Raw genomic sequence first — 23,495 nt, 5'->3', positions numbered from 1 at the left:
GAGAAGAGGGTTATTAGGGGCAGTCACATGGCTTCACCAAGGGGAAGTCATGCTTGACCAACCTGATCGCCTTTTATGAAAACATAACCAGATGGATAGACGATGGTAAAGCAGTGGATGTGGTCTATCCTGATTTTAATAGAGCGTTTGGCACCGTGTTCCACAGCAGCCTTGCAGTTAAACTCAGGAAGGGTGGTCTGGACAATTGAGTAGTGAGGTGGACTGTGAACGAGCTGAAGGAAACAAGGCAGAGAGTTGTGCTCAGCGGGACAGAGCAAGTCTAGTTGGAGGCCTGTATCTAGTTCCTAGTACCCCTCCAGGGTCGCTACTAGGACCAGGACTATTCCGTATATTCATCAATGACTTGGATGAGGGAGTAGAGTGCACTGCTAGCGGGCTTGCTGATGACACAAAGGGATGAGGGAGCTGGGTCTCTTTAGCTCGGAGAAGAGGAAACAGAGGTGGCCTCGTTCACCTTTATAAATATGCAAAGGGTGTGCATCAGGAGGATGGAGCCAGGCTCTCTGCAGTGACACCCAATGACAGGACCAGGGGTAAAAGGCGCAAGCTGGAACACAGGAGGTTCCACAAAAGTATGAGAAAAAACTTCTTCATGGTAAGGGTAACAGAACACTGGAATGGGCTGCCCAGAGAGGCTGTGGGCTCTTCTCTGGAGACATTCAAAACCTGCCAGGACAGGATCCTATGTGACCTAATTTAGGCGTTCCTGCTAAGGCAGGGGGATTGGACTAGATGATGTTTCGAGGTTCCTTCCAAATCCTGACATTCAGTGACTCTGTGATTCTGAAACAGGTATGGAGAAGGGACAGCAGCTATTAAAATGAAGACTTGGTTAAAAAAAAATACTCTTTTCACATCATAGTTGGGATTTTGGTGTTTAATTATTCAAATAAATAATACAATTTTTTAACTCATCTTTTCTTCGCTCTTCCCTCTTCCCTCTTCTCTCTTCTCTCATTCCCTTCCCCTTCCCTCTCCTCTCCACTCCTCCCCTCCCCTTCTCTTCTCTTCTCTCTCTTCCTCTTCCTCTTCCTCTTCTCTTTTGTCTCTTCTACCGCCCCCACCATTGAAGACAAAACTCTCTTATTCTCCTCCATGTCTCACTAGAAAAAGGAGAGTCTCAAGTTGTGACTGAGTCATTTTTGCCTCAAATGGGCTTTAGGGGAGAAAAGAAAAGCTGCTTCCTCCCCGGCTCCCTCTGGCAGAGGCAAACTACAAGTGTGACCAGAGCAAGAGCAAAGGCAGGAGTACCAATACCTGTCTGTGGCCTGAGGCAGCCGGGAGAAGTTGTCAATCATGACCTCTGTGTGACAGCGGGTGAGGATGACCACCGCCTGGCACAGGAAGGGCATGAACGTGCTGTGCTGCGCGGATGATGTGCAGCTGCGCAGGATGTAGAGGATCAGCAGCGCCTGAAAGAAGAAAGGAAGAAAGAACAACTTGCTGCATCCTTGACTCTGCAGTGAGTAACCACGGACATTCAGCACATGAGCAGTGCCTGCTCCCTTGACATGCTGCCAAGGCCTGAGCCTAAATTGCACGCCAGCCACCCTGTCCAAGCCCTGGCTCTGCCCTCAGGCTGTGCTTCTTTAGCACAAGAGGCAAACGGCACAAGGCGTAGTGCAGCAGCCAGCGAAAGTCCAAGAGAGGTGGAAGAAAGTCTCTTACGTCCCGACAGATGTCCTTCCCGTACATCTGCAGAAAGGTGATCATCCACTTCCCAGCTGCACGCACGCGCATTCCCCTGGCTTTCCGGAAGGTGTCCTTGATGGCCGTCATGAAGTCGACGGTTTGTTCCAGGGGGAAGTTGCTGCACACCACCTGCACAGAAAAGAGAAGCAGGAGAGATCTCATCACTGCTCTGCGGCAGCTCTTCAGAACAGAAAGCAGTCTTGAGGGCGTTCTTAGTTCAGCGGTTTGCTGGTCAGTCAGGTAGCAATTGCAGTGCTCCTGCTGTCCATACCCTGCCATTCGTATGTATGGGGGTTGCGCGTTCTCTCAGCTTCTCCATCCATGCTGTGTGCTTACATGCAAAGCCTACCTCCCAGCAAGCCACAGTCGCACATGCACACACACACTCACACACACGCACACCATGGAATCAGCTCCTCGCTCTGGGCGCCTGAAGGCCAGACATAGCTCAGCGCCTCCTGCTACTTGCTGAGAAAAGTGGTCTCGGGGTGGCAGCTCTTTCTGGAAGTGGTGGGACAGGCTGGAGGGAGCAGAGGGATGTGCAGAAGCCTACACACTGAGATCCTACCACTCTTTTTTGGGTCCACTTACCCTTGCGATTTTGCATGAGGTCTGGAGCTGAGAGATGGTGCTGCAGTCATTCAGCCCCTCACACTGGCTCCCAATGTCTCCCATCTCAATGACTCCGTTGGTCACCTTGGCTGGAAAGAGCACGGAGAGAAAATGGAAGCCATGCTTCTGAAAACAGAACCTCTTTCCACGGGGGATAGACAGAGGACAGGGTGGGGACAAGAAGAAAACCGTGCATGGTGCCTCTCCCTCCTGTACACAGGGCCCGGCCTGTGGGGCTCTGGTAGCGCTGCGGAGGAGAGCACAGGGCTGGTGCATCCCGCTCTACTCACCCTGCATTCGGAGAAGGGAGCTCAGGCAGGTGGCGGCCAACTGGCGGGATGCGGGCATGGGGTCACACGTCAGCGGAGCCAGCAATCCCACCAAGGAGCCAAAGTGCTTGCAGGCATCTCTTCTCTGCAGGGATGAGAGGCAGGAACAAAGCTGTAGGCAGCCCCAGCTCTCCCTAGCTTCTCCTGCCCGTGCCTTCCCCACGCATGGGTGACACAGCATGCACAGCTGGGCGGAGCAGGGGGCATGCGAGGGGGCTCTTTACTCACTTGAAGCTGTTCACAAGCAGCCAGCAGCTGGGAGCAGGTCTGCAGGGCCCTCTTGCGCTCCCACTTGTTGTCTGATGTCAACGATCTCTGCAGGACCTGGGGCAGAGCATCCGTCTCACTACGGACATCTTTTCTTTCCCTTCCTGCCACCCTTCTCCCCGTCCCTCCTTTCCTGACACGTTCCCTCAGGGCTTGCCCTGTGGCTGCACATGGCCTCACTGAGCAGCGGCACTGCTGCCTGCTCTCTCTGCAGGCACTCCTGCCTCCTAATCCAGGAGCCTTTCCTCAGCTGCGGCCTGCCAGGGGCTGGCTCCTGCCTTTTCTCATGCAGGGCCCATTTCTCTGCCCATTTCTGAGCTCGCAGTGAGCTGGCACGTCTGCAGGAGATTTCTCTCCCTCTCATCGTCCTCTCAGTCCCCAGATCTCTGTCCCTGCTACCAAAAGGCACCATGCTTTCTCCCTTTCCCCACAAGTACTCACATGGACTATGCTCTGGAAGAAGCTGAGGGTGGGCTCTGTCTTGAGAAGGACCACCATGAGCTGGCCAAGAGCTTTCAGTGATGTTTGCTGAAGCTGAGAGCAGAAGAGGGGATTGAGGTGTGTCATCATGGCTGGTGTCAGAGCACAGGTCGTGTGTGCTGAGAAAGGGCTCCGAGTGAGAGGTGGCTGGGAAAATTGCGGCAGGTTACCTGCAGGTACTGTGCTGCTTGCCGTGACTTCTTGATCTTCAGCATCATCCTCGCTGAAGGGTGCGTCACAATATTCCTGCAGCACAGAGTCAGCATTTCACTCATGTCCTTGCTTCCTACAGAAGGCTTCAGCTTGCTGACGGGAGAAAAGGGAGAGAAAGCAGAAAGAGTCTTTACTGGTGCTCTCCAGAGTGCTGCAGACAACATCTGAGATTCTCCTAATCAAAAGCTGCAAAGCCAACACCCCCAGTCTGTGCTGCTGAGCGCTGTATTCAGTTCCATCAGCACTCGCCTCCTCCCCGGCAGCAGTGAACAACCTCCCTCTCTGAAGGGAAGGAGACCCCAGGTGTCCCTTCTCTTTGCTGCCAGGGGACAGGAGCACCAGGGCCTTTCTCCCCGCCCAGAACCTCAGCTTAGCTGGGCACAACAGCCCAGCCTTCTCTCCCGTAGATGTGGCTCCTCACCCCCCAACCCCCTCCAGGCCTTCAGAAGCTATCCTAAAGGGGGACCACCATCCTGCCTGGCAACCCCAGAGGCTCCAATCCTTACCTCAGCTGCTCCAGGGCCAGAACCACCTTGAGGGGCACTGGGGATACACGGGTGCCCAAGTAATACTTCTTCAGCAAGTCCTGCAAGTACCAGAGAAACGTTGTCAAAGTGGGTAAGGGGCATGCGAGAGCTCTTCTGCCCGGCGCAGAGGCCGACACAGCTGCCACACACCGGCCCCATCACTCCCACATTTCCCACCGAGGCACTGCAGGATGCAGCAGCTCCACAGCTGGTGGACCTAGCCCACTGCCCAGCACCCAGGGTCCCCGCCAGCTGGAGACGTGTGGCGGAGGGAGACCTGCATGGCTCCAGGGATGGGAGCCTCGTGGCACGGCCCGGAACTCCTCTGCAGAGAGCCCTGTCTCTAGGCACTCACCATCAGGATCTCCAGCAGCTTGCTCTTCAAGGAGGGGCTAAAGAAGGCGGAGCCACCCACAGCATGGACGGCAGAGCTGAAGTCAGTGATGCTCTGCACCAGCGCGAGCTTGTTCTGCAAGTCCTGGGGCCCAAGAGAGAAGAACATTCTTTGAACTGTGGGAAGGGCCAGGGGCTGCGAGGGGGACACGTGGGGGCAACGCTAAGGGAAGGGCTTGGATCTTCTTGGATCTGGGCACAAACCGTTCTGTGAGGGACCTTTGGAAAGAGAAGGCCCATTGGAATGGACATCCGCCCACGTGGAGGGGCTGCAGCTGGGCGCTCTGACACCCTGGCACGCTGTGAACTCTCACCTGGCAGCTGCAGCTGTACAGCAGCAGGATGTTGCCCACAATGTCTCCCTCCAGGCGGGCGAGCAGCTGCTCCTTGGAGGCTCGCAGTGCCAAGCTGCCATGGGCGAGGATGAGAGCGCTGCGTGTAGCCTGAGCTCTCGCGCTGTCCAGCTCCATCTGTGAGGGGAGAAATGCCTTGAGACACTCGCTCAGCAGCCCCCAGTGCCCTGCGGTGCACCTGGGCTCCCAGGGCAGGAGCTGCTGTGAAAATAAGGCAGGAGAATGTCACGATGGGAACCCGTAGCACTTTACCTTCTTGCGCCTGGAAATCCTCCCATTCCGGCCTTTGCACAGCCTGGACGCAAACACGGTGAGTGTGTCCAGGACTGTGTGGAAGTTGCTGTCAGCAGCATGGCTGACGAGAGAGATCATTCCCTGCACAAAAGAACGAGGGGCAGTTGGCGCAGGCCTTGAACCCATCGGCGCGGCCAGCCACAGTGGCCGGGCTGGTCGTCACTTGAGGGAAGCAGCAGCGGGGAGGAGATGGAAAGGCCCGGAGCAGGGCCAGGAGAAGCCCTCTGCCCCAGGGACAGAGCGGGGATGCTGGCAGAATGTGGGAGCAGAGCTCACCTGGGCCTCAGATGGCTCCTCTGCATTTGCCCCCTCCAGGTGCTGCAGCAGCTTCTCTTGCACGTGGAGGACTTCCTTACAAGCTCCCAGAACGGTCCCCAGAGCCTTGTACAGGAAGGTCTGCGTGGGAAGGGAAGGAGTAAGCTGGGATGTGGCAGCAGCCTGACCTGCTGGCAGAGGGCTGGGGGGGAAGGACCCACGCTCCCTGGGAGTCGCTGAGAGCAGCTGCAGGGCCGAGCTGCAGCCAGCCCCCAAGCAGTTTGCAGGCAAAGGCCCGCTGGGGGGCACGGGCTGGGGAAGCAGCGTGAGCAGCCCGTGTGGGCAGAGCACCGGCCTCAGCCCCAGCCCCAGTTGGGCACCTGCAGCTGCACCGCTGGGGAGAGCCGGGGGAGACCTACCTTTTCTCCAGAGCTGCTGGCAGAGCTGCTCAGCTGCCGGCTCAGCTCGCAGCTCAGGGCCATGGTCCAGGCCTCGTCCTCCATGATGTCCAGTGATGCCCTCACAAACTGTTGGAGAACAGGAAAAGCCAATGATCCCTCTCCCTTTACCTCTTCCCAAATCCCCAAGTCGCTGCAGCCTTCTGGGGACCAGCTCCCCCCAGCATTCCCTCCATGAAAGCCGCCTGCCACTCTTTTCCTAGGACCCCCCTTGGGCTTGGGACAAAGAGGAAGAGGCAGCGCCACAAAGACGTGCAGCCACACCGCAGCAGCTTTTGAGCGGCTGTTCCTGGTGGCTTGTATGGGAGCGGGTCTCCTTGAGGCAGGCAAGCACTTCTCTGCACCATGCCTTCCTGCAATGCTGTACCTTTAGCAGACGGTGCTCCCACTCTGCAGAGTCTGTGAAGCTCTCATCTCTCCCTGCACAGCAACAAGAAGCAAGAAACCTTTGCTTGGGCTCAAGCCACAGAAAAAGAGCTGCTGCAAACCCGGCTTGGCCTGGGCACTCGGCACTGCCAAGCCGGGACCTGCACCCCCTCCACAATGACCTGTCCCTCCCCACAGACACTGTCCCAACAGGAGCACAGAACTGATGGCTCCAAGAGGGCTGTCTCAGGGGACTTGAAGAGCCCACCCGTGCCCTGGAATGGGCAGATCCCCGGGGGGAAAGGTCTGCCAACATCAGTGCTGTCTCCCTCAAATGGGAACAGCAGCAGAGCAAGCGCTGGGGCACAGACAACGCTTCCCCTCTGCCACGCTGCAGAGCTGCATTTTCACTCCCCTCCTCCCATGCCTCCGTCCCTCCCTCCCCACCAGCACTTTACCTTCGAGGCACTGCAGCAGCAGAGGGATCTCAGCAGCCCACACAGGCTCCACAGCTCTGTGGATCTTGCTGTGGAGGTTTTGCATGAGAAGCAAGGCAGCGGCTTGGAGTTCGCTGCCTGCAACAGGGCTCCCTGCCACCACCTGAGCAAGAGCGAGGAGAAACTGGGTCACTTGTGCAGCAAGAGAAGTGGCTTCCTCCAGGAGGGAAGCAGCCTGGCTCTCCCTGGAGGGCAAGGAGCAGCCAGCAGCTTTGCCCCTGGTGCTGCAAGCCTGGGTAGAGAACAGCATCCCCAGGGCTGAGGCGGGCGCTGGCACGCTCGCCCATGCTGCTTCCTCCTTGGGGATCGTGGCACCGGCCTCTGGAGCATGTACTCACCAGCAGACGTGCCAGCAGTATCTGGGGAGTCAGCAGTGGGCCTGCAGGGAGAAAGAAGTGCTGAGTGAGATGCAGCCACGCCATGCCCTGCCGTACGCACCTCTGCTGTCCCTTCTGGGTGCCAACGTGGGTCAACAGAGCTCACAGGGGGAGTTTCTGCTCCTACCTTGAAACATGGAGCTGAGGAAGTGGGGATCCAGATCTTCCATGTCCCGCACCGTCAGCTCCCCTCTCTCAGCCAGGGCTCGGACGCAGCGGGAGACCGGGATCAGCATGCCGGTGTACTGGGCTGGCACCACGTACAGCAGCAGCCGCGGCCACAGGAGCTGTAGGGAACGAGGCAGTTGAGCATGTCAGCATTCCTGCCTCCGCTCAGAGATGAAGAGGATTCTGTGAGTTTCCCTGAGTCTTGTGCGCGTCAGAGCACGTTGGAGGAGAGACGTGGGGTGTTGGAAGAGGACAAGGAGCACGTGGTGCGAAGGCACGGAGTGGCAGCAGGGCAGAGTGTGACTTACTTTGCTCATCCCTCTCGCGGAGACATCCAGTGACCCCAGGATGTCCATGCACAACGCTTGGAGTGCTCCTTCTTCCTGGGCTTCCTGGGCAGAAAGGTCTCCGGCTGCCTGCACAACAGTGGTGTTGAAATGCCGATTACTCTCAGTTCTCAGGGGCCTCTCGTGAGGCTCAGTGCTTCTGTGCCAGCCTCTGAGCAGCACGGGTCTTCCAAAGGAAGATGCTGCCCACTGTCCTTACCCTTCTTCCCGTGGTGCGGCTGAACTCACTGAAGATGTGCCCCACCACATCCCAGGCTGAGCAGCTCCAGGCGTTGGCGCTGAGCACATCCTTGATGAAGTGCAGCACGGCCCTCCTCACCTGCCAGGAGTCAATTGTGGATTTGATTTTCCTGCTCAGAAGGCAAAGGGAAGCCACCTGCTCTTTGGGGCTGCCCTTTGGGCATGAGCAGAGACAACAGAGCAGAGGAGAAGCCTTGGCTCCTGAGGTGGAGGCCAGGCCTTAGCATCAGGCTGTGCGCTTTCCATGCACAGCGCAGGGACCTGACCACTCCACGCTGCCTGCTCTCTGACCACAGGAGCCATCGCAACCACGTTGTCAGTGCTCCAGCACCTCCCTGATCACCCAAGCCCCGCCCTTGTTGGCATCAGCATCTCCACCCCAGCAGTGCTTTCCTTTCCCACGTCAGCTCACCTGGGTACTGGGGTCACTGCACAGACACTGCACAGCCTCCACAACCTGGGACAGCTTCTCTGTCATGACAGGCTCTACAAGAGATGCACAGAAGCATGCGTGGAGGCACAAGCCATATGACAAAAGGGATCCCTGGAAGTCCAACCCACGGTACTGACCATCAGAGCGAGCCAGGGCGCCAAACAGACCCAGGGCTGCCACACAACTGGCCTTCCTCTGACTGCCCAGCTGCAACTGCAGAAACAGGACCGTTTCCTCTGGGCAGATTCGTGCTGCAGGGAGGAAACGCCACACTGTTATCAAGAAACTCGCGCTCGCTCCTGAGGCTTGCGAGAGAGGTTTTGGACAGGGCACTGCCAAGCATCGTCCTATCTCCTCTGCTTACCCTGCAGCAGGATGCAGTGGGTCAGCTCTGCTCTGTCAGCCTCGCTGTGCTGTTTGGTGTCGTCAGAGAGCTGTGGGAACAAGGCCCATTTGAGAAAATTGCATCAGCACTGAGTATGGGAAAGAAACTGAGCTACCAGCTCTCGTCTCCCTTGGCACTCTTGGGAAGAGGAGATGCAGACAAAACACAGCCTGCTCCGGGGGCACATGCATGGCTCTGCAGCAGCCACAGGCATGCAGGAGCTAAGGCTGAGCAGCCATCATAGGCTCGGAGCTCCACAGTCCTCCTGAGACTTAGTCAAGAGGGAAACTGCTGTGGGCGCAAGGGTCGGCTCCCCTTACCTGGTAGAACACGGCACTGGTGATGGCCAGAAACTGGTCCTCTGGGATGATGGACTGAACTCCCGCTAAGGCCTCCAGGAAGATACTGAGGCTCTGCAAGAGACCGGGAGAGGAAGAAAGTGCTGAAGCCACATCTAGCCGCTTGGGAGAGGAGAAACTGATTCCCAGTGGTTTTCCTGTTGGGAGAAGCTCCCGCACAGCTATTCTGTTTTGTCCCCTCCTCCCGGCAGCATGAAGAAAGTCTCTCTGCTCTCAACCGAGCCCTGTTTGGGCATCGTTTGCAGGCATTTCCCACCCAGCAGCCCTCTTCTTCCCCATCAGATACAACTGGATGGGGTCCCCTGGCTGTCAGCACACAGCTCCTCAGGCACACAGAGTCCCATGGTGGTGGTGATGGTAAAGCCTTCCATTCCCAGGATGGGCCCTAGTGACTCCTGGCTTCCTTCTGGCTCCTGTCTGGGTTATTCCTTCCTTCACTGAAGAACTCAGGAAGCCTCAGACCTCCCTTGGACATTTATTCCTTCTTCCTCCAAGGGCTCCCAGCCTTCTCCCTGCATCCCGTTGACCCCTCGTGCCACTTGCATGGGCTCCACACTGATCCCTGCACAACATCTCACCTTGGTCACCGTGCAGGTGTCTTGGGCCTCCTGATACTGGTGCACGAGCCAGAGGACCTGCTCCCAGACGTGCTTTTGCTGCTGCTCCTCTTGCAGGAGGACGGTCAACATGGCAGTCACAGCCCCAAGGACAGCCCGTTTGTCCTGGAGGGGGATGGCAGAGGCCCAGCATCAAAGACTGAAGGTTTGCCCTTCCTACAGAGGGGCCTTTCTCTTTCCCTTTCCCTTCCCCATTCCCCCGTGCCCAGCAGGAGATGGGCTCGCTCTCCCTGGGCAGGCAGGTTTTCCCCACACCCTCATCCCCGGCTCTCCCTGCCACAGGGCTGTGGCATGCGGCTGTTCCCTGGTAGAGAGATCCAGCCCTGAGAACAAATCCAGTTCAGAGCACTTTGCAGAGCCAGCCCTCTCCCTCTCATCACCCCTCTGCTCTCAGCCTGCTGGGCACAGACAGAGCTGCCGACATTGATGTCCCCATCACCATCCCCGGCTGGGAATGCAGCAGTGCTCACCTCTTCCTCCTCGCAGTCCTGCCAGTTGCTCAGCACAGAGCAGAAGAGCTGGTAAAGATTCTGATAGATCTGCTCTGTCTCTGCGGCAGGCCCAGGGCATTGCTTTCTGGAGTGCAAGTGAACCTTGACTCCTTCCAGCCATTGTTTCACAACTGAAAACAAAACAAAACAAAACAAAACAAAACAATGAATAATAATCAATTAAAAAAAAAAAAAAAGAGAGAGAGAGAGAGAGAGAGAGAAAGAAAAGGGAGCCTGTGAGAGTCTGCAGCAGGGCAAGGTGCAAGGGCTGTCCCAAGCCTCCCTGCTTTGGGGCCGGCACTCACCAGCACAAGCAATGCGCAGGGTCTGGCCGCTCCTCACATGGCCCACCACACTGCACAGGCCGGCCAGCATCAGCCACACAAAGGAGATGCACTGTGGAGCTGCAGAGAGGAAGGAGAGGGGCACGGTCAGAGACCCAGCAGTGAGAGAGGAGGGGCTGCAGCCCTGCATCCCCCAGCTCTACGCAGATCACGAGCAAGGGGTGAGACCCCTTTGCCCGGTTGTCAGGAGGCTGAGGGCACTCTACCATAGATGCTGAAGAGTTTGCTCAGGGTGACGAGCACAAACTCCTTGCACATCTCCCGTGTGGCCTTCAGGTGGCCCTGGAGCTCGGCCATCACCAAGGAGAAGTGAGTCCGGGCCAGAGCCACCAGGACATTGCTGGCAGCCGTCCTCACGCTGTCCGTCACGCCCTGAAAAAGAGGCACTGGTGACACACGGCACAGGAGGCTGCCCGAGCCTTCCCTTGGAAGGGCTGAGCCAGCGCCGTCTGCCAGCAGAACAGCAGCACGGGCAGGCAGCTCCCTTTGCCTTCGGGAGTGAGCCCTCACCTGGGCTGCTGTCAGGTCCTGGGACACCTCAGCCAGCAGCCGGTTCACCACTCCGCACGGCGGGCGGCTGTCCTCTTCCCCCAGGACGTGCTCCAGCTCGCAGTACGCCTGCTCTCGGTCACCCTGGGGACAGGGATAGGTCACGTTTTGCTTTGCCCTTGTTCCCGGGGAGCCGCCCGCTGCCGCCCATCGCTATGCCGATGTGCTGCCGGGGCCTGGCAGCCACGGGACAAGAACCAGGGCAAGGAGCGATGCTTGGACGTCCCCAGCTCACCTCCTGGTCTTGCAGGCGCTGCAGCAGTAAAGTCACGGCACAGATGGGGACAGGGCTTTCCACCCTGCCTCTCTCTCTGCGACGTGTACATCTGGGCATGCAGCCCACACAGGCAAAGAGACCTGGAAGGAAAGAGCAGAGCAGCTGCCGCCGGTGTTGCTTGGAGCCAGGGCCGAGCATGCAGCCAGCTCTGGGAGGAACGCTCCTCCAGCCGCACAGCGCGGGGTGGGCTGCGCTGGCACAGGCGTGGTTGGTGGGGAGAGGGGAGAGAGCCTTCCCCTGGCTGGGGTACTGGGGAAAGCACAGTGGGCGGCTGCACTCAGCAGAGCAAGGACAGTGCTGCTGGCACGTCCTAAACAGGCATTGGAGGCACACACGTGCTCGGGCAGCACCACGGTGTCCAGAGAGGTGGAGGGACCTCACCTCGAAGGGCTCTCAGCCGCTCCATCACAACAGGATGCCTCCAGACAGACACAACGCTCTCTCTGGGTTCGCTTCCTGCGCGTCCCACAAGTGGACTGAGCCACCGCCCCCACCGCTGCCACAGGGGTGGAAGCCACAATTGTGACATCACAGCAAGGAGTGTCACCTCACAGAGCATGACATGCCCTGGGCTGGGGACCTGTTTTCAAATGGAACGTGCAGAGCTGCAATCTAAAGTCTGATCTCTTCATTAAACAAGAAAAACTAAAACTAAACTAATTAATACAATAAAATTGTAAAACAGTTTTGTTACTTATTCCATTATCTGATGCAATTTCTGAGGGCTGCTCTGAAAGTAATGCCCTCCAATGCTGGTGGTGTGGCAGTAGGAGTTGAACTTTCCCACCAGTATTCCATGGTGTGTTATTGCCGTGTGACAGACGGCAGCAGAGGGGCAGTCTGACACAAAGGGTCTGACGTGGAAGTGCAGATGAAGCAGAGGTGTGTCGCTGAACTCCTCCACGTGGAAGAAATGTCACCCACTGACATTCATCGAAGCACGGGGAGCATTGAAAGAGACCGAGCAGTGGATGTGAGCACAGTGAGGTGGGGGGCAGTGGCAACAGCAAGAGTAGGTCAGCTCCGCTGGTGCAGATTGTTACAGGCGCAGCATGGCGTGCAAACTCTTGTTCATTGCTGGTGAAAAGGCATAGCTCATGGTGGTGACAGCTGTGTAGCTGAGAACGTGAAGAGGCTTCAAGATAGATTACAGCTTTCCTGTGTGGAACTCTATTTTCCAATTGAGTCGAAGCGGGATTTCTCTCCAAAAGTCTGGCAGCCTGTATCTGGATGGCACGGATGCTGGCATTAAGGGGCTGCATGGCCCTGGGCAGCTGGGAGCAAGTCTGAGCCTTGCTGCCTCTGGGCGCATGCACTCACACAAACAAGTGTGCATGCGTGCAGGTGCACACACACACACCCCCCCAGCTGCCTTAGTGACAGAAGATACTGTCTTCCTGTCTTCCCTGTCTCTGTCTATACTGCTGGAGGCTGTCCTGAGGAGCCCTGTACCCTGAGGTCCCAGAGGAAGTCAGGATCAGGGGAGCAGTTTGCCTCAGTTGATGAGGACTGGGTTAAGGAGCAATTAATCCGGACATCCCTAAATGCATGGGTCCTGATGGGATGCACCCATGGGTGCCGAGGGAACTGGAGAATGTCATTGCTAAGCTGCTCTCCATTACCTTTGGTAAGTTGTGGGAAATAAGAGGGTTGCATGAGGACTGGAGGAAAACAAATGTCACTGCAGTCTTCAGAAAGGGCAAGAAGGAGGACCCGGGTGACTATAGACTGATCAGCCTCACCTCCATCCCTGGAAAGGTGATGGAAGAGCTTGTCCCTGGCACTGCCTCTAGGCATATCAAGGAGAAGAGGGTTATTAGGGGCAGTCACATGGCTTCACCAAGGGGAAGTCATGCTTGACCAACCTGATCGCCTTTTATGAAAACATAACCAGATGGATAGACGATGGTAAAGCAGTGGATGTGGTCTATCCTGATTTTAATAGAGCGTTTGGCACCGTGTTCCACAGCAGCCTTGCAGTTAAACTCAGGAAGGGTGGTCTGGACAATTGAGTAGTGAGGTGGACTGTGAACGAGCTGAAGGAAACAAGGCAGAGAGTTGTGCTCAGCGGGACAGAGCAAGTCTAGTTGGAGGCCTGTATCTAGTTCCTAGTACCCCTCCAGGGTCGCTACTAGGACCAGGACTATTCCGTATATTCATCAATGACTTGGATGAGGGAGTAGAGTGCACTGCTAGCGGGCTTGCTGATGACACAAAGGGATGAGGGAGCTGGGTCTCTTTAGCTCGGAGAAGAGGAAACAGAGGTGGCCTCGTTCACCTTTATAAATATGCAAAGGGTGTGCATCAGGAGGATGGAGCCAGGCTCTCTGCAGTGACACCCAATGACAGGACCAGGGGTAAAAGGCGCAAGCTGGAACACAGGAGGTTCCACAAAAGTATGAGAAAAAACTTCTTCATGGTAAGGGTAACAGAACACTGGAATGGGCTGCCCAGAGAGGCTGTGGGCTCTTCTCTGGAGACATTCAAAACCTGCCAGGACAGGATCCTATGTGACCTAATTTAGGCGTTCCTGCTAAGGCAGGGGGATTGGACTAGATGATGTTTCGAGGTTCCTTCCAAATCCTGACATTCAGTGACTCTGTGATTCTGAAACAGGTATGGAGAAGGGACAGCAGCTATTAAAATGAAGACTTGGTTAAAAAAAAATACTCTTTTCACATCATAGTTGGGATTTTGGTGTTTAATTATTCAAATAAATAATACAATTTTTTAACTCATCTTTTCTTCGCTCTTCCCTCTTCCCTCTTCTCTCTTCTCTCATTCCCTTCCCCTTCCCTCTCCTCTCCACTCTTCCCCTCCCCTTCTCTTCTCTTCTCTCTCTTCCTCTTCCTCTTCCTCTTCTCTTTTGTCTCTTCTACCGCCCCCACCATTGAAGACAAAACTCTCTTATTCTCCTCCATGTCTCACTAGAAAAAGGAGAGTCTCAAGTTGTGACTGAGTCATTTTTGCCTCAAATGGGCTTTAGGGGAGAAAAGAAAAGCTGCTTCCTCCCCGGCTCCCTCTGGCAGAGGCAAACTACAAGTGTGACCAGAGCAAGAGCAAAGGCAGGAGTACCAATACCTGTCTGTGGCCTGAGGCAGCCGGGAGAAGTTGTCAATCATGACCTCTGTGTGACAGCGGGTGAGGATGACCACCGCCTGGCACAGGAAGGGCATGAACGTGCTGTGCTGCGCGGATGATGTGCAGCTGCGCAGGATGTAGAGGATCAGCAGCGCCTGAAAGAAGAAAGGAAGAAAGAACAACTTGCTGCATCCTTGACTCTGCAGTGAGTAACCACGGCCCCATCACTCCCACATTTCCCACCGAGGCACTGCAGGATGCAGCAGCTCCACAGCTGGTGGACCTAGCCCACTGCCCAGCACCCAGGGTCCCCGCCAGCTGGAGACGTGTGGCTGAGGGAGACCTGCATGGCTCCAGGGATGGGAGCCTCGTGGCACGGCCCGGAACTCCTCTTCACATGGTCATGCATGCAGGTGCACACACACACACACACACACACACACACAAAAAGCCTGCAGTGATCTAATGCAGTGATGACCATGGTGACCAGCATCTTATGTAGATACAACTGCTCCCATTTGCCTATTTTTCCCTCTGTTTTTTCACTTTTCTTTCCTAAACCATCTCGATCCGTGTCCTCTCCAACCTCTGGTTCCTTCTTCATGTTGTGTGTGCAATCTCAAGACGCTCTATTTTACACCTCAAGAAATGATTGGTGTGGTCAGGGGTGCCTATGAGCCTTTCCCCTGCCCCTTGCATTGTCCCACAGTTGTGGGGCTGTCATCCAGCACAGTGAAGGGCCAGTTCCCCAGCCCATTGGCCTCTGACTTGGTAAGGGGACTCACAAAAGTGCACTTGAGTGCCATTTCATAGGGATCTCCTAAATGGAATCCAGCAGTGGGCCACAAAGTTAATAAAGGGCTTAGAGCACCTCACATTAGAGGAAAGGCTAAGTAACCCGGGTCTTGTTAGCCTGGGGAACATAAGACGGGGGGAATCTTATAAATGTTTATAAATATCTAAGGGGAGGCGAGAGGCAAATGAATAAGGCTATGCTCTTCTCAGTGGTGTGTAGCAATAGCACAATGATTAATGGCCTAGAACTTGTACATAGGAAGTTCCATACTAACATGCAGAAGAACTTCTTTACGGTAAGGGTGATGGAGCACTGGAACAGGTTGCCCAAAGAGGTAGTGGAGTCTCCATTTTTGGAGATAATCAAGACCCATCTGGATAGCTACCTTTGCAACTGATTGTAGGGTTCCTGCTTTATTTTGATAATACTAAATTGTGGGGAATTGCTGATTCTGTCAAGTCTGGAAAGGCCTTGCAGAGAGATCTAGACAAATTAAAGAGCTGAGCAATCACTAATCACCTGAAGTTTAAGAAAAAAAAATGCTGAATTCTAAACATGGGAAGGAGCAACCCTAGCTATACATATGGAGTGGAGGATGAGACACTGAATTTTTTGGAAAGGAGGGCAAGGTATGGATGTGCAGAGTAGTGGAGCTACATGTTCATATAGGATATTGAGTTATAACAGACAGAGAGGGCAGTGTTCATACGATTCTGTGGTTGAAGTAGAAGAGTTCGTAGCTGTGTGGAGTGATAATTAAAGAAGCTGAGACTGAAGAGCCAGTGAGTGGCCTATAACTACAGAGTGGTGTAACACCATCATTTTGGCCTGTGGCATATGCTGTATTTGACTAGGGGAACATAACCCCCTAAAAGCACTGGAACAGGCTGCCCAGGGAGGTGGTGGAGTCTCCTTCTCTGGAGATGTCCAAGACCTGCCTGGATGCCTACCTGTACGACCTACTGTAGGGAACCTGCTTTGGCAGGGGGTTGGACTCAATGATCTCTGGAGGCCCCTTCCAACCCCTACAATTCTGTGATTCTGTAAAAGACCAGCCTCTACATTTGAGAGATAATAATGGCCTATGGGCTTCATAGCAAATAGACTAAATTGGTTCATTCCAAACCTCTGAGTTAAAACAGTACGTGTTAGTGGGCACTGGCAAAGTACCAGGGTTAACTCAGGTTCAGGAAGTCTGATGAGCAACAAGAGACCATACTTCTTAGGGTTTGAAACTGTGGTTTGGCTCACTGTCCAAACCCAAATCCCTTCAATCAGATACCAGAAACCAGTTTACTGCCAGGATGATCCAAGAGTGGGCATAGTATGAAGGAATCCACTGGATTTTTCACATCCCATACCACCATCAGGTGTTCTTAAATGTTCTAATGACCTCTTGAAATGAGCACTGAAACCCAAGAGTCAGGATGATCACAATGAGTGACTGATGCAGTAGCAAAAGTCATTGGGGAATTAATGGGTCCTCATGACTCACTGCATTCTTCCTTAAAGCCCCATGCGTACTTCCTAGAAAAAGAGAACCTGAAGATCCTGTAAATTCACTCCATTTTCCAGGTAACTTTCCAGCAGTATGGCAAGTACATCTGACCATAAAGACTGCCTTCAACCCTCACACGAGTGGTGGCTGATGCACATGGGAAAAACCATCACATCAGTATCTGATGGACAGTATGAATTGCATCAATACCTGATGGATAATTTCTTGCAGAACCAGCTCATCTGGGTCCTGGGGTCCCTAGACAGGTCTTGCACAGCCTCCATAACCTGAGGCAGCTTCTCATGGGCTCTGCAAGAGGTACACAGAAGCATGCATGGAGGCACAACCCAGGTAGGAAAAGGAATCCCTGGAAGCCCTGCCCAAGTCCCACCAGCTTATGAAGTGTGAACAGAAACAAGCAGAGCCATTTTACTGGGATATGCTGAGGTAAAGACTAAAAGTGGGTAATTACATTTTTAGATTGTCTCCTGGTATACGTCATGCTCAGAGGCTGTGAATGCTGTCATGCATCTGCTTGGAAAAAAATGCAATGTGACACTTAGCCAATGTGAGAATCTGTGCTGTAATTTGCTCTTTTGTGTGTGTGTGTGTGCATTTGTTTTTCCTAGCATTTCCCAGTTCCTAGTACTCAAGCTGCCTGTGTTTCTTCTTATTGTCAGACCAAGACAGACAGGTGCTATCTACAGCCTTGATATTGCTAGACAGACATTTGGAGGGCACAGGACACAGCAGGTATTTCCAGGTCCCCAGTCCTGTCAACCTTTGCTAACAGAAGATTAACCCCAAACAAGAAAACAGTATTCACTTTACCACACCTTTTTACACGTATCATGTAATCAAGTAATCCACCCCATATATATTTGGGGGACACCAAGTAGCCCTCAGTTTTTCCTAAGCAGGCAGGACCAGTTTATTATACTGGGGGCTGGGTCTTTTACTGCAGACAGTTTGCTGGAAAATTTTTCTCAAGTAAGGAAAGAAATTAACGCAGATTCAGACCCTCAAGAATTAATGTGTGAGATATTGGGAAGCATTTATCCTGAAACGGTGCCCATTTGTCCCTTGTATCTCCTCAAGCCTCTGCTTTTTGCTGATATCTCAAATTGGAACCAAATACTGTTTACTCAAATTTGCTACCCTGTTCACTTACCACATACATCATAATATCACAACTTGTCAGCCTGTGTTGCCCTGGTTAGACTTCTAAAACTGCTATTTAATAGAGGAAGGTGATATGAATCATGGAGGATCAATCTGAATTATAATTTTTAGGTAATTTATTATGCACACATTTCTGGTGAGACCCTTAAATCAGCATAGCTTCTTAATCAGAGCCGTAAAAATGTTGTCTGTGGACAACTGGAGACTTGACCCATAAATCAGCAGACAGGCCAGCAGGTCCTATTCACGCTTCATGTTTTTTCCCTGTGAGAATGAGACACTTAATTACCACCAAGGTCACAGAAAAGGGGAAAAGCTCTGTAACACCAAGTTGATTTTGACAATAGCAGTTCTTGCAACAATTTTTGAAAGCAGAGAAATTCAGAAGCAGAAGGTGAAACTGCAGATGGCAGCACTGTTACAGTATCATCTACATAATAGGATAAGCTAAATGAGCGCTAGTGCAGTTGGAGTTAGCACAGTTTTTCTTATTCTGCCAGAATAATCATTCATGTTCTTTGTCAGATTTTCTTAGCAAAAAATATTAGCTTTTGTGATATAGCCTCCTTTTCTGTTCATCAGTGAAGAAAATGTATAGTTTGACTGTTTGCATTTGGGGTCAGGTGCAGTTTGGGGTAATTTATGAAAGGAATTGGATCATCACTTCTCCAGGTAAGCAGTGGTCACACGCTTCATCCTGAGACATCTGCTGGCTGCCCTCCCACCTTATGCTCCCGCTGAGCCTAATGTGAGGGCTGAGTGGTGGGGTTTGAGACTAGGGACCACCTTCTGCATGGAGAGAGAAATGTTATCATCCCACTCGTCAGGCTGCTCCAGTGCACTGTGTTCAGTTCAGTTCTGACTGGAGAAGGCCAAAAGGAAAGCTGCAAAGGGTCAGAGAGCTGGAGACACCAGCCTGTGAAGAAGGACTGAATCAGTTAGGGCTTTTCACTCCTGAGAAGGCTTAGGGGAGACTTTATCACAATATTCCAGTGTGGCTATTATGAGGACAGAGGCTCTCTCTTCACAAGGAGCCACGTGGAAGAACAAGTGGCAATGGGTACAAATTGTACCAAGACAGTGATTCTTCCTTGATAAAAGATTTTTTTTTACTGAGAGAAGAGTTGATCCCTGGAACAACTTCCCCAGGGACGTGGCAGAATCCCTGTCACTGGAAGTTTTCAAGATGTGACTGAACAAGTTGCTTGATCATCTCATCTATCACCCTTTTCCCACAAAAAGCTGGAGCTGGTGATATTCTGAAACCCCTTCTGACCTGGGCTGTTTTATGATTCTTTTGCCTCAGCTGCACCTACAGCCCTCCTCTACAACTTGTTCCCCTGCTGTGTGAGTGAACGCTGGCATCCAGCACGTCGCCTGACCTCACAGTGACAGCACAGATCAGGTGAAACAATGCAGTTTCTTCCCGTTAATGCTGTCTTGTCTCTCCTGTTCAGGTGTGGGGAGGCTGGTTTGGGGTTTCTCCAAGGAGAGAGAGGGAGAAAGGAGAGCAGGGAGTGCCCTGGGGTCAGATGTCCTAATGTGGGTGCAGCCCCCTCCTCACTGGCCTCCACCTCCCTCCGTGCAGATTTGTCCTCCTGCCCAGGTTTGACAGATCCACCCTATGAAGGGGACCTCAGGGAGACTGGGATTAAAAAAGCAACATGAAAAATGTGCCTAGTGCAGTTCTCTAAAGTCCATTAGCCTACCTTATGGTTTCGATCTTTTATTTTCTTGAAATGGCATGGATTTAGCAAGCATATTGCAATTTTAAGTGGAAGTGTAGGTTTATAAATCTATACTTATCCAGTCAAGGAAATGACCTGAGTCTGGGAAGTGCAAAGCTGCTGCCAGACTCCCCTGAAGCTAACAGAGTTGAATAACAGGGCCTCTGAAAGCCAGGTGATGAATTTTAGAGATTTGCAAACTCTTGGCCTGGGTTTTGCTAATCAGTAGTAGTCACTTAGATATAATGAGCTGTCAATTGCACCTAGTTTGAATGATGGATGCTTATTTGATTCTGGAAAGAATATATTCAATGACTTGCCAAAATTTATTGAATTAAATCCAGCAAATCAGAAATAACTAATTAGTACTGTTAATAGTCATTTAAAATACAGTTCATTTTTGGGCACGGTTGGTTCTGCACTGTTTTCATCTTTCCAGCAATGTGGGCAATAGAGTGCATTAGGGTCAAGATGTGCCAGGCTCTGGTCTAACTTCTGTGTTGGGTGGCTGAGCAAAGCAGGTGAGAAGATGGCATCAGCTCTGCCCTCCAGGAAAGGGAGACTTCTGTGAAGAGTAAGAGACTCTACTGAAACACCTGGAGACAGCTGCATGCATAAGGAATCTTCTGGTCCAATGTTGTCAAGGGTTCAGCAGTTTCAGGTCCTCTTGGACTTTGCAGGATACAGCGTGCCCTTTTCTGTTTTATACAACAAAGAACATATTCGTGTTTCCACAAGTGATAATTATTATTTATATTAAAACAAATCAAAAACTGAAGTAAAATCACAAAATCTGGTGTTTGTTCAAACATGGTTTATTAAGTATACTTTCGCTGATGGCAAGACCATTCCCCCAGGCATTATTGCTGCATCATAAGTGTAAGGCCAGCCTTTCCCTGGAATTAGCTACAGTCCTACCTATGGCTTGGGAGCTTGCCATAGGCAGTTTCCTAAAGACTCCTGGGTGCCAGCCTTTATTTGCATCAAGGTGCAAAAAAGCCTGCAAGCTGGCCTTGCTTGAGCTGTAGAGCCAGACAGGACCATGCTGCCATTTCCATTGCTTCCTGGTCTCTATACGGTGATTTGACCACGTTATCTTGGCCTGCAATTCTGCTTTTCCCGCACTCTAGCTCAGGAGATGAAAAGTGATGAGAGATTTATTTCTGGGCTCAGTGCACTGCGAACACGACACAGTCATGAAACAACTGCATTCTTGGCCAGAGAGCAGCAATCACTTCAGCAGTTCGGATTCATGTCCTGTTGTCAGTATCTGAAGTAAAGATGTTTGAAGCTTTGTGAGATACGAGCAAGTGACTCCGGCATTCAGAGCGTGATTGAAGAAGGCATAAAGTTGTCAAGTGTCTCCTTTACCTGTATGGCTGCTGCCAGCTGGATTCTTCTGGTCCAGAAGTGAGGGTCTGAAAGTTTATGTGCAGCACTACAAACTGATGGTGCTAAATCTGAGCTGTTCTAGCCGAAGCAGCTACTTTTTACTAGCAAAAACACATTTTTTTCAAAAGCGTAGTGCTTCTTTTTACTACCTGTTCAGAAACCAAACGAGCTGTAAAGTGACTTGCACTACATAAAATGAAAACCTTTTTCCTCCTCAAGTACCAAGTTGATTAATGCAATAATGTAATAATTTCTAGATATGTTTGAACAGTAAAAGCAGGTGGGCTTATTTGTTTGCTTAATTTCTAGTGCTGTGCTTTTCTTTGCAGGGAGAATGCTGGAAATGAGGCAGGCAGCACTCTGTCTGGCAGGAAACTGAATGAACAGAAGTACTTGAACTGCACAAAGCAGACTGCAATTTTTTGACATGGCTTTTTGAACAAATCTTTGAAGAAAAAGCAAGACAAAATGCAATGTTACCACTAGAAATCGGATAGTTTTCATCTTGCTCACCTTATCTGAAAGAGAAGCCTGTGAAATGAGAACTTCTAGCTGGGAAGTCTCTGACGGTTGTGGAGCTGCTGCTGGCTGCAGGGCTGGTTCTGGGACAGAGGATTTCCTCTCTCTGTGTAAGTCTGAAATTATTGCTTACCCTCTCCAAGTAACTGCCTGTTTGGAATGAATAGCATTTATCACTACCAGGAGGGTATGCTGGCACTCCTTTGTTATGGTCAACATCACATCTCTGTGTGAGGTAGGACAATCAAAGCAAGCAAGAAGGCTGGCTCACGGAATTAATATCAGCACTTTGACTTGATAACACATTTTTTATCATTAAATAAATGTCTCCTAAAAATTTCTGCTTCAGGCATCAGTACCTACAACCAAACAAACACATATTACTGCACGATAATGCTCAGAAATCACGAGTCAGGCCTTTGGAATTCATTAAATTTTCTCAAAAATCACAGTGGGCACGTTATCACATAGGCACACGTACATACTGCTTCTCTCTGCCCAGGGAACACTTACATCACCTTCCTTGGCAATCATGCACACCAGGAACATATTTCATTTTAATGAACTCAAGATTTGCCCATACGCACTCATCCCCAGGGCTTTGAGAAAACAAACACTCAGCAGCAGGGCTCATTTGGCTGCATTGTCACAGCCTGGATCAGCAACTGCAATCTAACTTCCCAATACGTGCTTAATAGTGTTGGAGAGCCTTGCTGTTATGCCATGCATTGATCAAACAGGGCTCAAAGGCCTTCTACAAGTTTTAAAGCTTAGTCCTGATGGTATTAACATCAGTGATGAAATTGCAATAGTATTTGGTGAGAGGAACAGCAAACACCTTGGGTTTTATCCTGAGAAGTTCCGAGCTGCTGAAGTCCCCAGCCAGATGAAGGAGAGCAGTTCAACACCACACAGAGGCACATCCTTGTTTAATAACAGTGTATTTACCAAGCAGTCCAATTAAACTTGACAGACTGTTTACAGAGGCTTTCCACCCACTAGCCACGGTAGGGGTATCAGCCAACAATCCCAGCAAGCTGGAAGGCTGCAGCAAATTGAGCAAAAGGTGCTGGCACCGATCTCTTCATCACTCACAAATGCTGATGCAAATCCAATAAGGCTCGTGGCACATTTCTATCTAGTGTAAAGAACATCAAAGACCTTTGATACTGATAATGTTTCTCAAATTTTATTTTGACATTCAAGAACCTGAAAATATTCTGCACCATCTTCATTTCAAGGACATATGCACTCAGTGCTCATTAAAGAAAAGGATGATAGGAGTTGGATAGCATAGGTCAGCTGCCAAATTCCTTACCTCCCACAACTAAGCATGAGCAGCCAGTGCACTGAAGTGGGGCAGTGGGGTGGGAGAAGGGGTACTTGTTTTGTTCTGGACTGCTAGGCCTCCCAGCACTGCCTCCATACCCAGACAGCTTTCCATATGCCTGCCACCTCTCACTAGCATCATTGTCTCTTGAATCATGACCAGACCAGACAAGATCTTCCATCTCTCTCCTTGGGAGCGTTCAGTGTAGCTCCTAAATTGTATCTCCTCCCACCACATACAGGCCGAGAGCAAATCTGAATTTTCCCAGTCAGTGTATTTTTTTATGCAAGCTTTATTCTCTGATTTCTGTATACTGTTTTTTCTTAGTCACATCTTCCTATTAGAGAATCCCTTCCACTTTGTTAAATGCATCTCTGACTAGATCTTTTTTCTTTGAAACACATTAAGTCTATCTACGTTTAAAAAAAAAGTATCAGACATTATAGTAGTAAGCAAAAATAACAAAATAGCAACAAATGAAGGTATAAATGGTTAAAACACACTGTTGGAAAGGTAAACAGAGACAAGCACAGAAAGCAGCATAGTAACTACAGTGCACTAGCATATTTTAAGAGAAGAAACGTAGCTACTAAATGAAAGTACTCTAATAATCATTCTCTTCTTTA

The 23,495-nt window shown here is 51.7% G+C and overlaps 1 pseudogene; it reads right to left on the bottom strand.

Moving 5' to 3' along the window:
* Positions 1 to 934: 934 nt before the first annotated feature.
* LOC128076470 (maestro heat-like repeat-containing protein family member 2B) lies at positions 935 to 11,820 on the bottom strand (annotated as a pseudogene).
* Between the last annotated feature and the right edge of the window lie 11,675 nt (positions 11,821 to 23,495).

The sequence above is a fragment of the Tympanuchus pallidicinctus genome, unplaced genomic scaffold, assembly GCF_026119805.1.
Source record: "Tympanuchus pallidicinctus isolate F22 unplaced genomic scaffold, pur_lepc_1.0 scaffold14, whole genome shotgun sequence".
Lineage (NCBI taxonomy): Eukaryota > Metazoa > Chordata > Aves > Galliformes > Phasianidae > Tympanuchus > Tympanuchus pallidicinctus.
The sequence above is the reverse complement of the archived record's forward strand: the minus strand, read 5'-3'. Positions and strand labels throughout refer to the sequence as shown.